Here is a 15484-nt window from a genome sequence, read left to right on the forward strand (position 1 = left end):
CCGCATATCAGAACTCCACGAACTCTGCCCAAGCCTAGTGCAGGGAAGGTCACATTGCTGCCTTGCAGATGTCCAGGACTGGGACTTCATGTGTTAATGCAGTGGTCACAGCTTTAACTTTGGTGGAATGAGCCTGTAAGCCTTCATGAGGCTGCTTTTTCACCAGTAAGTAGAATATTTTGGTGCAGAGAATGACCCATTGAGAGATGTTCCAATTCTGCTCCACCCGACCTTTGTTCGCTCCAAAATACCCCCACGAAGAGTTGCTCATCAACACAGACCTCTTTTGTTCGATCACGTTAGAACAACAATGTTCTCCTTGGGATCCGGATGGTGAAGACACTCCTTAGAGGGATGTGGAGGAGCGTAAAACGAGGGCAAGGTGACAGGTTGGCCCACATGAAATGGGGTTACCACTTTCAGCAAAAAAGAGGCCCTCGTATGAAGCACCAGTTTGTCCGGAGAAACTGTGAAGAATGGAGTCATGGAAGATAAAGCCTGAAATTGTTTAAATCATGAGCAGCTAGAGGAGACAATTGTGGAGGGGCTCGAAAGGAGCGGACATAAAAAAATGTGAGGACCAAATTTAGGTCCCACTGAGGAATAATAAAAGGAAAAGGGGAAAACATATGTACAAGGTCCTTTAGAAATCTATCTACAATATGGGACTTAAGTGCACTGGGTTTCTGCTAACCAGGTCCCCAGTGCCAGGGTTCCTTCCCTAAAACAAGACACTTAGTCACTTGCTCCTCAAGTGACCAGGCCCTTCAGCCCCACTTAAGTCCCTAGTAAACGGTAGCCCTGGTACCTGGAGCATGGGAACTGAAGAGGGCCCCTCAGAGCTTCAGCACAACTTGTGCCATTCTGAGAGACCCAGTACCAACCTTATGCAGACTGCCATTGCAGGCTGTGTGACAAGGTGATCCCAAAATCTTTTCTTGACTGTGTGTGTACAATAAATGCTTTGCACTACCCTCTTTTAAACCTAACTGCTCGTCACACTACCACAAAAGAGAGCACTAGTATTATCTACTTTAGCCTCTGGGGAACCCCTGGACTCTGTGCACCCTATACTTCATTTTGGTATAGTATATACAGAGCCAGCTTCCTACACCGAGGACCTTTGGTGTCGAGCCCCTCTGTGGGCTACCTTGGGCTGTCCTTTCAGTCCACCCCTTCAGTGACTTTGTAACCGGACTGACCCCCATAGACTTGAATGGGACACCTGATGGCGTAACACACCTCTGCACCCGGACGCAGTAGAACTCCCTGAGGTGTGGCCTAGGACTTTGCCCGTACTCATTTCATGTACAGAACAACAGTCCTGTAAACCGTTGCTGAGTGCCTGTACGCATTGTCTGATTTTCCCCCTTAGGATAACATTGGGCACCTGAGGCTGAAAAGCACCTCTACACCCAGACGCCTCAGTGCCTCACAAAGTAAGCTGTTAGTGCTGCTTTCGACCTTGTCCCATACTTATCTTAAACCCAGAACAACAGTCCTATAGGTCGTCGCTAAGTGCCTGCAAGCAGTACATGTTTTTCCCCCACAGTATAACATTGTGCACCCAGCGCTGAAGCACCTCTGCACCTCTGCACCCAGATGCCCCAGTGTGAAGTGACCTGTTTGTGCTGCTTTGGACCCTGCCCTGTTCTTACCTTAATTCCCTAAGACTGGGTCTTGTAAGTTGTTGCTAAGTACCAGTATGCAGTATATGTTTTTCCTACATAGGATAACAATACCGCTCCAAAATTTGCACTGTCTCAACTTTTGAAAACTATAAAAAAAAAAAAATCACAACTCAAAAATAACTCACCTGATTCCGGTGGTCTTGGTATCAAAGTTTATATAAAAGTATGTGTTATTTTTATAAATTTGTGTCTGATTTCTTTATTGAGTGTGCACCTTAGATCAGTGGTTCCCAACCTGTGGGTGGTCCATGGAGCCATGGGGGTCTGCGAAAAGCCTCCTCAGGGGGTCTGTGACTGCTTAGAAAATTACGTAATATTAACAGATTAGGTCCCCAGCTTTCAGTAATGACTCAGTAGAGGGTACCCAGGCTCCAGCGATGATAAAGTGGGGGTCCACAGAAGTCAAAAAGTTGGGAACCACAGCCTTAGATGCTTACCACTACCCCCTGATATGCCTAACTGCTCAACCACACTACCCAAAAAAGACAGCATTTGGGATGTCATTTATGCCTCTGTGATACCTCTGGGAATTGCTTGGACTCTGCACAGCGTACCTTATTTTGGTTCACTATTTAAAGAGCCAGCTTCCAACAGTCAGGTAGCAGCCAAGAAGGCAGACAGAGCAGAATGATAACCCTGCAGAGTGTGCAAAGCAGGGCCTTCTTGGCAAGGGTAAGGGGGAGAAAAAAAATATATCAGAAAGGTGATAAATAGACTTTTCTGTACAATATGATACAAATTGCTTTCACCAGCAGGCATATACCGTTTTGGTGGAGTGAGGCCTGGCTGCCAGCATAACACGGCAGACATCTGGCGGAAGGTCGAAAGCTGTCAACTGCTGCCACTCAATCTCCAAGCAAGAAGGCAGAGAATGTGAGATATTGGCTGGAGAACCCTCCCTTACTGCTGGGACAGAAGATACTCCAGAAGGGGCAGCCGGATCAGAGGATCAACATTCATGTTCAGTAGCTCAGGATACCAGACTTTCTTTGCTCAGTCCGGAGTCACACAGATAACTTAGGTCCGGTCGTTCTTAAACTTATTGAGAACTCTGGGCAGGAGTGTTATGGAAGGAATGGAGTACAGGAAGCCTGAGCTCCACCCGAGACAAAAACAGTCTCCGAGCTAGACCCACCTTGGAAACTCCAGCGCGCAAAACTAACATTGCGTGTTCTCGGCTGAGTTGAACAGATCTAACCAAGGCTCTCCCCCACTGCTGAAAGAGAACTTGCGCCACCTCCGGGCACACTACTGATCCGCTAGGCGTCAATGGCTCAGTTCATCTGCTCTAGCCTACAGTGAACCTGCTAGTTGTGAAACCACCAGGGATATGCCCCGCTATTCCAGACATGTCCAGAGGATCAGGGCAACTTGACAGAGAGTCCACGATCCCACCCCACCCTGTTTGCTGCAGTACCACATGGCAGTCATGTTGTCAGTGAACCACAAGCCTTTCCTTAATAGAGGGTACAAAGACTTTCAATGCCAGTCAGATCGCACAGAGCTCCAGCATGTCTATGTAGAGTCTGGATTCCGCTGGAGACCAGAGTCTTCTGATATCCACCTCACCAAGGTGGCCGCCCCATCTGAGGAGTGGCACATCTGTCACTACTTTGAGATCTGGTTGGGGAAGGGAGAGGGATCTGCCTCTGACCCAGTCACGGTTTGTTAGCCACCACTGCAGGCCCTTTGCAGTTCCCTCTGAGATCTGGACCATGACAGAGATTCCCCTGATGCTGCCCTAATGGAAATTCAGGTCCCAATGTAGAGCCCACATATACCATCTGACGTGTCACAAGCAGGAGGGCATGAAGCCAAGCAGCCTCAGGCATTCTCATCAAAACCCAGGATAGAGGCTGAAACATCGGTATCATAGCATGCATATCCTGGAGTTCCCACTCGGGAGGATAAACTCAAAACTGCACTGTGTCCCGGACAGCTTCAATGAAAGGAAGCGTCTGAGAGAGAGTCAGGTGTGACTTCTGTATGTTTATAGTGAACCTCAGTAAATGCAGGACCGCCATAGTCTGGAGATGGGTGACAAAAGCCTGGGGTGAGCTCGCTTTCAAAAGCAAGTTGTCGAGATAGGGGAAGACTAAACCCCTGATTTGCACAGATGAGCTGAGACCACCACCATCATCATCTTGATTAGCACCCGAAGGACGCTGGTAAGGACGAAGAGGAACTCAGTAAACTGAAAGTGCTTGTGGACTACCATAAACCGCAAGTAACGTCTGCAGGCAGGACAGGGATGTGAAAATAGGCATCCTGCAAGTCCAATGCTACCATCCAGTCTTCGGGGTCCAGGGCAGACAAGACCTGAGCCAACTTGAGGGTTTGAAGATCCAGAATAAGGCAAAAACACTTATCCTTTTAGGGACCAGGAAGTAGCCGGAGTAGTAAGCACAGCCTACTTCTGGTACTGAAACCCTCTCTATGGCTCACATGGCCAAGAGTTTTAACTTTCTAGCAGGCTAGGGCAAATGATCCTCTGTCAGTCGGTCGTAAGCTGCAGGAATGGAGGGAAGAGGGTGTAGTGAAAATAAGTATGTTTGACCACTGACTTTGTGTTTCACCACTGTGCATATTAGTTGTTTAATGTTGTAAGGAAATGCCTCCTTGGCATGGTCACCCCCTGACTTTTTGCCTTTGCTGATGCTATGTTTTGATTTGAAAGTGTACTGAGGCCTGCTAACCAGGCCCCAGCACCAGTGTTCTTTCCCTAACCTGTACTTTTGTTTACACAATTGGCACACTCTGGCATCCAGGTAAGTCCCTTGTAACTGGTACCCCTGGTATCAAGGGCCCTGATGCCAGGGAAGGTCTCTAAGGGATGCAGCATAACTTATGGCACCCTGGGGACCCCTCACTCAGCACAGACACACTGCTTGCCAGCTTGTGTGTGCTAGTGAGGACAAAACGAGTAAGTCGACATGGCACTCCCCTCAGGGTGCCATGCCAGCCTCACACTGCCTATGCAGTATAGATACGTCACCCCTCTAGCAGGCCTTACAGCACTAAGGCAGGGTGCACTATACCATAGGTGAGGGCACCAGTGCATGAGCACTGTGCCCCTACAGTGTCTAAGCCAAACCTTAGACATTGTAAGTGCAGGGTAGCCATAAGAGTATATGGTCTGGGAGTCTGTCAAACACGAACTCCACAGCACTATAATGGCTACACTGAAAACTGGGAAGTTTGGTATCAAACTTCTCAGCACAATAAATGCACACTGATGCCAGTGTACATTTTATTGTAGAATACACCCCAGAGGGCACCTTAGAGGTGCCCCCTGAAACCTTAACCAACTACCCGTGTAGGCTGCCACACTCGAGACATGTTGCTGGCCACATGGGGAGAGTGCCTTTGTCACTCTGTGGCTAGTAACAAAGCCTGCACTGGGTGGAGATGCTTATCACCTCCCCCTTGCAGGAGCTGTAACACCTGGCGGTGAGCCTCAAAGGCTCACCCCCTTTGTTACAGCACCACAGGGCATTCCAGCTAGTGGAGTTGCCCGCCCCCTCTGGCCACGGCCCCACTTTTGGCAGCAAGGCCTGAGGAGATGAGAAAAACAAGGAGGAGTCACTGACCAGTCAGGACAGCCCCTAAGGCAACCTGAGATGAAGTGACTGACTTTTAGGAATCCTCCATCTTGCAGATGGAGGATCCCCCCAATAGGGATAGGAATGTGACCCCCTCCCCTTGGGAGGAGGCACAAAGAGGGTGTAGCCACCCTCAGGGCTAGTAGCCATTGGCTACTGCCCTCCCTGACCTAAACACCCCCCTAAATTCTGTATTTAGGGGCTCCCCTGAACCTAGGAACTCAGATTCCTGCAACCTAAGAAGAAGAGGACTGCTGAGCTGAAAAACCCTGCAGAGAAGACGGAGACACCAACTGCTTTGGCCCCAGCTCCACCGGCCTGTCTCCCCACTTCGAAAAGACACTGCTCCAGCGATGCTTTCCCCAGGGACCAGCGACCTCTGAATCCTCAGAGGACTGCCCTGCTCTAGAAGGACCAAGAAACTCCCGAGGACAGCGGCTCTGTTCACCCAAGACTGCAACTTTGTTTCAAAGCTTCAAGACAACTGCGTTTCCCGCCGGAAGCGTGAGACTTGCTACTCTGCACCCAACGCCCCCGGCTCGACTTGTGGAGAAACAACACTTCAGGGAGGACTCCCCGGCGACTACGAGACTGTGAGTAACCAGAGTTGCCCCCCCTGAGCCCCCATAGCGACGCCTGCAGAGGGAATCCCGAGGCTCCCCCTGACTGCGACTGCCTGACTCCCAGATCCCGATGCCTGGAAAAGACTCTGCACCCGCAGCCCCCAGGACCTGAAAGATCAGAACTCCAGTGCAGGAGTGACCCCCAGGAGGCCCTCTCCCTTGCCCAGGTGGTGGCTACCCCGAGGAGCCCCCCCCCCCCCCCCCTTGCCTGCCTGCATCGCTGAAGAGACCCCTTGGTCTCCCATTGATTTACATTGGAAACCCGACGTGTGTTTGCACACTGCACCCGGCCGCCCCCGTGCTGCTGACGGTGTACTTCCTGTGCTAACTTGTGTCCCCCCCGATGCCCTACAAAACCCCCCTGGTCTGCCCTCCGAAGACACGGGTACTTACCTGCTGGCAGACTGGAACCGGGGCACCCCCTTCTCCATTGAAGCCTATGCGTTTTGGGCACCACTTTGAACTCTGCACCTGACCGGCCCTGAGCTGCTGGTGTGGTAACTTTGGGGTTGCTCTGAACCCCCAACGGTGGGCTACCTTGGACCCAAACTTGAACCCCATAGGTGGTCTACTTACCTGCAAGAACTAACAAACTCTTACTCCCCCCTAGGAACTGTGAAAATTGCACTGTCTAGTTTTAAAATAGCTATATGTGAATTATTTAAAAATTATATATGCTATTGTGATTATTCAAAGTTCCTAACGTACCTACCTGCAATACCTTTAATTTAAAGTATTACATGTAAAATTTGAACCTGTGGTTCTTAAAATAAACTAAGAAAAGATATTTGTCTATACAAAAACCTATTGGCCAGGAATTGTCTCTGAGTGTGTGTTTCTCATTTATTGCCTGTGTGTGTACAACAAATGCTTAACACTACTCCTTTGATAAGCCTAGTGCTCGACCACACTACCACAAAATAGAGCATTAGTATTATCTCTTTTTGCCACTATCTTACCTCTAAGGGGAACCCTTGGACTCTGTGCATACTATTTCTTACTTTGAAATAGTGCATACAGAGCCAACTTCCTACAAATGTTCACCAGTTGCAGATTACATTTTGTATTCCATTTAGCTGCCTATTGGCTTTATCGTGGCATTAGACATTACATTTTGTATTCAGTTTGGCTTTATAGTGGCGTTAGACATTGCAGATGAGCTGTGTTTTTCCATATAGTAAACTAAGCTTGTGTTCTTCGTATTTTCTCTTACTGAACACGATGGCATGATAAAGAAGCACATATTTTGTGTTTTTCTTTAGTGCATGGAAGAAGTTGGCCTTGGAAGAGGGAGCCTTGAAATCTTGGCCAATTTTCAACATTGTTTCTTCCAACTCTGACCTACAGTAGCCAGCATGTTTTGAATATTTACATCTGAGAGGGAAGGGCCTTTCAGAAGGCTTTTTTTCCATGTTTATTTCAGCTATAAAAGGTGGCCCTGGGCAACAGCGAGGGTAATTTCCAAGACCTCGGTCTGGATTGGATGCCAGATTCCTGACATTTTCCATTGAGGGTAGAAATCTCTTTCTTGCGGTTGAACAGGGGTCATCAACTTGCTGGCATGACAAAGATGAAGAGCATTGGCAGGCCCTACTGTGGTGAATTTTGACTATTTTTTGCTTTGGCAATTATGCTATAATATTATCACATATATTTGCTGTGTACATTGCAGTTGAGAATCACTACAATATATTTTCCTTTCGTTGCTGTGACTATTTTTAAACGTGTGCCTCCGACCTACCAATCTCCTTTTTCAGGAACCTCGTGGTGAAGTAATAACAAATGTCTTCTTTAAACTAATAAGTGCATTCCAGAGATTTTTGTCAGCTCGGTCATTAGTGAAAGCAAAACAGATGAGATTCAAAGGGGAGGGAGTAGCCTGCCCGAACAATATATAGAACCCCCTTGTCTGTTATGGACTGCCAGTGGTGGAGGTGATGGCCGATCCTACCACCAACTGGACGCTCATGATCTAAAAGGACAAGATTAGGATGCAGCTGCAGGGAGAGTGGTGGTTGGAGCAGACCACTGGCTACTCAACCCCTGGGATCAAGAAAAACTGTGTCCAAGTAGATGTTGGGAAGCTTGCACGGGCCGGTGGCTTGGATAGGGTTGGCGTGGTTGGAAGCCTCTTCTGTAGCCATGAAAAGAGCAAAAGGCAGACTGGGGATGACGTAGAGCAATGAGACATCCAAGGGCCTAGCCGTAGCCTCTGAGTCCTTAAAGAACTCCAGCGCTGAGTCTTTCTTGTCTCCGAAGAGACATCTGCCATCTAAGTGCATGTCCGTGAGGGAAGCCTGGACATTCCCTGAAAAGTCAGATGTTCTCAGCCAGACGTGGCATCGGAGCACCACCGTTGTGGAAGCTGCTCTACCCAGTGAGTCAGTAGTGTCCAAACCATAGCAGATAGTAAAATAAATGAATTGCATTTTCAAATTTAATACTGGGGAAGGGGTGGCACAAATAGAGACCCTGGGCCCAAAAATATAGCGGGGCAATTCCCCAGCGCTCTCACGGATGAACTGCCCCTGCACAGTGTACTTGAAGAACTGCTTTGTAGCCAGGTCTTGTTTCTGCATTACAGCCAGACTCCCAGACGTAACAGGACATAACCTGAAGTTGGCTCTTCATGGAGGAGGAGCTGAGGGTCTATTTAGAGAGAAGAACATGCCAGGCCCCCAGGGAGTAGTTACTATCTAAGAAGTGAAGCCAAGGATATCCGTGAATGAGGAAGAGCCAGAGAGCAAGAGACTGTAAAGCAGGAAAGCCTGGTTTGGCCAGTGAGTGGAAGGGGTCCCCGGTTGCCTTAATAGTTTCTGGATGAGAACCGCATCAAGACTTCAACAGAAAATGAAAATGTCACTTACCCAGTGTACATCTGTTCGTGGCATCAGTCGCTGTAGATTCGCATGTTTTGCATAGCTCGCCATCTGGTGTTGGGTCGGAGTGTTACAAGTTGTTTTTCTTCGAAGAAGTCTTTCGAGTCACGGGACCGAGTGACTCCTCCTTTTGTCTCCATTGCGCATGGGCGTCGACTCCATCTTCGATTGTTTTTCCCCGCAGAGGGTGAGGTAGGAGTTGTATTGTAGTAATAGTGCCCATGCAATGGAGTGACTAAGTATGTACCTATTTAAGGTTAAAATAATATATATACAAATAGTTGAAGGTACCTTCCGAACTGCTACAGGCTCCCGGGGAGGCGGGTGGGCACATGCGAATCTACAGCGACTGATGCCACGAACAGATGTACACTGGGTAAGTGACATTTTCAGTTCGATGGCATCTGTCGCTGTAGATACGCATGTTTTGCATAGACTAGTAAGCAGTTATCTCCCCAAAGCGGTGGCTCAGCCTGTAGGAGTGGGAGTAGTCTGAAACAATGTTCTTAATACGGCTTGACCTACTGTGGCTTGTTGTGCGGATAACACGTCTACACAGTAGTGCTTGGTGAATGTGTGAGGCGTAGACCATGTGGCTGCCTTACATATTTCTTGCATTGGGATGTTTCCTAGAAAGGCCATGGTAGCACCTTTCTTTCTGGTTGAGTGTGCCCTTGGTGTAATGGGCAGTTGTCGTTTAGCTTTAAGGTAGCAGATTTGGATGCATTTAACTATCCATCTGGCTATACCTTGTTTTGATATTGGGTTTCCTGCATGAGGTTTTTGGAATGCAATAAATAGCTGTTTAGTTTTCCTGATGCTCTTTGTTCTGTCAATGTAATACATTAATGCTCTTTTGACATCTAAAGTATGTAGTGCCCTCTCAGCTATGGAATCTGGCTGTGGGAAGAACACTGGAAGTTCCACTGTTTGATTTAGATGGAACGGTGAAATTACTTTTGGTAGAAATTTAGGATTAGTCCTTAGGACGACCTTATTTTTGTGTAGTTGTATAAAAGGTTCTTGTATTGTAAACGCCTGAATCTCGCTTACTCTTCTTAGAGAGGTAATGGCGATGAGAAATGCAACCTTCCGTGTTAGGAACTGTATTTCGCAGGAGTGCATGGGTTCAAAAGGTGGACCCATAAGTCTAGTTAAGACAACATTTAGGTTCCATGAAGGAACAGGTGGTGTTCTTGGTGGAATAATTCTTTTAAGGCCCTCCATGAATGCTTTAATGACTGGTATCCTATATAGGGAAGTTGAATAGGTAGGCTGCAGGTATGCAGATATTGCTGCAAGGTGTATTTTAATGGAAGAGAAAGCTAGGTTAGATTTTTGTAAGTGAAGCAAGTAACCCACTACATGTTTTGGGGTTGCGTGTATTGGTTGGATTTGATTAATATGGCAGTAGCAAACAAACCTCTTCCATTTACTGGCATAGCAGTGCCTGGTGGATGGCCTTCTGGCTTGCTTTATGACTTCCATACATTCTTGGGTAAGTTGTAAGTGTCCGAATTCTAGGATTTCAGGAGCCAGATTGCTAGATTCAGCGATGCTGGATCTGGGTGTCTGATCGTTTGGTTGTGTTGTGTTAACAGATCCGGCCTGTTGGGCAGTTTGATGTGGGGTACTACTGATAGGTCTAGCAGCGTTGTGTACCATGGTTGCCTTGCCCAAGTTGGTGCTATTAATATGAGTTTGAGTTTGTTTTGACTGAGTTTGTTTACCAGATAAGGAAGGAGAGGGAGAGGAGGAAAAGCGTAGGCAAATATCCCTGACCAGTTGATCCATAGGGCATTGCCGTGGGACTGCCTGTGTGGGTATCTGGATGCGAAGTTTTGGCATTTTGCGTTCTCTTTTGTCGCAAACAAGTCTATTTGAGGTGTTCCCCAGAGCGTGAAGTAAGTGTTCAGAATTTGGGGGTGAATTTCCCATTCGTGGACCTGTTGGTGATCTCGAGAGAGATTGTCTGCGAGTTGATTCTGAATTCCTGGGATAAATTGTGCTATTAGGCGAATTTGGTTGTGAATTGCCCAACGCCATATCTTTTGTGCCAGCAGGCTCAATTGCGTTGAGTGCGTCCCCCCTTGTTTGTTTAGATAATACATTGTTGTCATGTTGTCTGTTTTGACGAGAATGTATTTGTGAACTATTATTGGTTGAAAAGCCTTTAGTGCTTGAAAAACTGCTAGTAGTTCTAGGTGATTTATATGCAGTTTTGTTTGATGTACGTTCCATTGTCCTTGTATGCTGTGTTGATCGAGGTGTGCTCCCCACCCTGTCATGGAAGCATCTGTTGTTATTACGTATTGTGGCACTGGGTCTTGGAAAGGCCGCCCTTTGTTTAAATTTATATCGTTCCACCATAGAAGCGAGAGGTAAGTTTGGCGGTCTACTAACACCAGATCTGTAAGGTGACCCTGTGCTTGTGACCACTGTGATGCTAGGCACTGTTGTAAGGGCCTCATGTGCAGTCTTGTGTTTGGGACAATGGCTATGCATGAAGACATCATGCCTAGGAGTTGTAATATCATCTTTGCTCGTATCTTTTGTGTTGGATACATGCGTTGTATGATGTTGTTGAAATTTTGAATTCTTTGTGGACTTGGAGTGGCTACTCCTATTGTTGTGTTTATTATGGCTCCTAGGTATTGTTGTACCTTGCGCGGCAGAATGTTGGATTTTGCGAAGTTGACTGTGAACCCTAGTTTGTAGAGGGTTTGTATGATTTGATTTGTGTGGTGTGAGCACGTTATTAACGAATGGGTCTTGATTAGCCAGTCGTCTAGATACGGGAATACATGTATTTGCTGCCTTCTGATGTGTGCAGCGACTACTGCTAGACATTTGGTAAAGACTCTTGGTGCGGTTGTTAAACCGAAAGGCAGTACCTTGAATTGGTAGTGTATTCCGTTGAATACAAACCTTAGGTATTTCCTGTGCGATGGATGTATTGGTATATGGAAATACGCGTCTTTGAGGTCTAATGTTGTCATGTAGTCGTGTAGTTTCAGCAATGGTAACACTTCTTGTAGTGTGACCATGTGAAAGTGGTCTGATTTGATGTATGTGTTTAGTATTCTTAGGTCTAGGATTGGTCTTAGCGTTTTGTCCTTCTTTGGTATTAAGAAGTACAGTGAATAAACTCCTGTGTTTATTTGTGTGTTTGGTACTAACTCGATTGCGTTCTTTTGCAATAGTGCTTGAACTTCTATCTCCAGGAGCTCGGAATGATGTTTTGATAAATTTTGTGCTCTTGGTGGTATGTTTGGAGGGAATTGTAGAAATTCTATGCAATAACCATTTTGGATAATTGCTAGAACCCAAGGGTCTGTAGTGATTTCCTCCCATGCTTTGTAATAATGACCTATTCTTCCCCCCACTGGTGTTGTGTGGAGGGGGTGAGTGACATGTGAGTCACTGCTTAGTTGCAGGGGTTTTGGGGCTTTGAAATTTTCCCCTATTCCTAGGGAATTGCCCTCCTCTATATTGGCCCCGAAAGCCTCCCCTGTACTGTCCCTGGTAACTGGATGGTGTTGCCTGTGAGGTGCTGGCTTGTGTGGCCTGACCCCGAAACCCCCCTCTAAAGGGTGTTTTGCGGAAGGTGCTGTAATTTCCTCTGCTCTGCGGAGAGTAGAGTGCGCCCATGGCTTTAGCAGTGTCCGTGTCCTTTTTAAGTTTTTCAATCGCCGTGTCCACTTCTGGACCGAACAGTTCTTTTTCGTTGAATGGCATATTGAGAACTGCCTGCTGAATCTCTGGTTTAAACCCAGACGTTCGTAGCCATGCATGCCTTCTGATGGTCACAGATGTATTTATTGTTCTTGCAGCTGTGTCTGCTGCGTCCATGGAGGAGCGTATCTGGTTGTTTGAAATGTTCTGTCCTTCTTCAACCACTTGCTTTGCCCTCTTTTGTAGGTCTTTGGGTAGATGTTCAATGAGATGTTGCATCTCATCCCAATGGGCTCTGTCATAGCGCGCAAGAAGTGCCTGTGAGTTAGCGATGCGCCACTGGTTTGCAGCTTGTGCTGCGACTCTCTTTCCAGCTGCATCAAACTTGCGGCTTTCCTTATCTGGGGGTGGTGCGTCCCCAGATGTGTGGGAGTTGGCCCTTTTCCTAGCTGCTCCTACAACGACAGAATCTGGTGGCAGCTGCGAAGTTATGAAAATAGGGTCTGTAGGAGGCGCTTTATACTTTTTTTCCACCCTTGGTGTGATTGCCCTACTTTTGACCGGCTCCTTAAAGATGTCTTTTGCGTGCCGAAGCATACCAGGGAGCATAGGCAGGCTTTGGTAGGAGCTGTGGGTGGCAGAGAGGGTGTTGAATAGAAAGTCATCCTCGACTTGTTCTGAGTGGAGGCTTACATTGTGGAATTGTGCTGCTCTAGCCACCACCTGAGAATATGCAGTACTGTCTTCTGGTGGTGATGGCTTTGTAGGGTATGCCTCCGGACTGTTATCTGACACAGGGGCGTCGTATAAGTCCCATGCGTCCTGATCCTGGTCATCTTGGCTCATGGTGGTGTGAGCGCTGGCGAGACGTGAATTATAGGTGGAGGAGAGGGTGGCGGAGTAACCCTTTTCACCATTTTTGTTTGTGGTGTTTGGTCAATTTGAAATTCCAGTCTTCTCTTTCTCCTAATAGGGGGAAGGGTGCTTATCTTTCCTGTCCCCTGCTGTATAAAAATACGTTTCTGCGTATGGTCTACATCAGTGGATTGCGGGTCTTCCTCATACCTATGCTTTCGCATTTGGGAGGTCATTGATTGCTCTTCGGTATAAGAGACTGAAACTGGGTCGGTTGCAGGTTGTTTCGGCACCAAAACCCTGTCTGCATCTTTTTTCGGCTCCGAGGTGGCTTTTTTCTTTTTCGGAGTCGAAACATTTCGGCGTTGATCTTCATCGGTGCCGCTGTCTCGGCGTCGAGCCGTGTCTACACCGCTATCTCGGTGTCGATGTATGTCTCCAGCACTTTCTCGGTCCCGAGAAGGCTGCGTGCCGGTGTCTCGACCGGAGTCGGACGGTCTCGGCACTGATTGGGCCTTTTTCGGTGCCGACGGTCGGTCACCGAATTTATGGGTGGAGCCATGGCCTGGTGGCAGTGGCGTCCCCTGGGCCTTGACAATCTTCTTATGAGTGCTTTTCGACGTCTTACTCACGGTTCGTGGATCGTCGAATTCATCGGAGTCCGATTCGTGTATCGAAAAGGTTTCTTCCTCTTCCTGTACCTCGAACTCTCGGTGCGCTGTCGGCGTGGACGCCATTTGAAGTCTTCTTGCTCGACGGTCTCGGAGTGTTTTTCGGGACCGGAACGCACGACAGGCCTCGCAAGTGTCTTCACTGTGCTCAGGTGATAGGCACAGGTTACAGACCAAGTGTTGGTCTGAATAGGGGTATTTTTTGTGGCATTTGGGACAGAAACGGAACTGGGTCCGTTCCATCGGCGTTCTTCTACATGCGGTCGGGCCGAGCAGGCCCCGACGGGGATCGAAAACTACCCCGAAGGGCTCCGGAGCTCTTCGATCTTCGATGCGGTGTTGATTCTGACTACGCTGATCCCGAACGCAACAATACCGACGAAAATCTTCCGAAATTTAGCTGTTTTTCCGTTCCGAAACTCGGAGCGACAGGAACACGTCCGAACCCGATGGCGGAAAAAAAACAATCGAAGATGGAGTCGACACCCATGCGCAATGGAGACAAAAGGAGGAGTCACTCGGTCCCGTGACTCGAAAGACTTCTTCGAAGAAAAACAACTTGTAACACTCCGACCCAACACCAGATGGCGAGCTATGCAAAACATGCGTATCTACAGCAACAGATGCCATCGAACCAAGTATTATGACAAAGAGACTGGTACTGCTGCTGACGTCTGAGTCTGTAAGCTCCATCAACGCAGGGGTGAAGTACCCTGACTGGCTGAACCAGCTGTACAAGTCTCACCTGCACACAGCCTAGGGAGGCTGCAACAGCAAAAGACTAGCATGGCCAAGTACGAGCAGTCGTCAAGTTCCAAGTGAGCCTACAACCAGGGGCCTGGCAGCTCAAGAGCTAATGCAGCAGCTGGGCTGCTGCATTTGCCCATACCACACAACCTTGGATAGCAACTACAGCATGCAGGTTAACAGCGGGTTTGGGAACTGTGAGACAATGTGAACTCAAGTTTCCAGAGCAACCTTAAGACTGCATGACTAGCCACCACGAGATGAGCAGAAATGTTGGGTGCATCACGCCTTGGAGTAATTTGAGAAGATTACACTTGTCCAACATTATACACGACGGATAACAGAAGCCGGAGAACTCTGTCAGCAGGAGAGGATACAGAATGGTGCAGCATCTCAAAGGAAGATGGCAAGCATGTTTACAATTAGGGCTCCCAGTTTTCTGTTTTTACAGATTTTTAAAGATATATACAGATAGAAAACAATGTGTTTCCTGTCTGTATTTATTTTTAAAAGAGGAAAAATGCTGATAATTGTGCTTTGTGGGAGTGACTCACCATGCTGTCTCATGAATTCCAGGCCAACAGCTGTGTAGTTAGACTGTATGGGAAGTTCAAAACAGGATGAAAATTCCTTAAATATAATCAAAGGTTAATGTATATATGAATTATGATAATGTGTATCTGTGGGTATAATGTTTTGGTATATTTGTTTGCTTAACTTGCTAAGACTCAACCGTCAAAG

The 15484-nt window shown here is 47.6% G+C and overlaps 1 protein-coding gene across 3 annotated transcripts in view; it reads right to left on the minus strand.

Annotated features, from left to right (window-relative positions):
- The window catches only part of ZMYM2 (zinc finger MYM-type containing 2), an 851515-nt gene that overhangs the window by 268578 nt on the left and 567453 nt on the right, over positions 1 to 15484 (minus strand). The window lies entirely within an intron of this gene.

This window comes from Pleurodeles waltl, chromosome 8 (assembly GCF_031143425.1).
Source record: "Pleurodeles waltl isolate 20211129_DDA chromosome 8, aPleWal1.hap1.20221129, whole genome shotgun sequence".
Classification (NCBI taxonomy): domain Eukaryota; kingdom Metazoa; phylum Chordata; class Amphibia; order Caudata; family Salamandridae; genus Pleurodeles; species Pleurodeles waltl.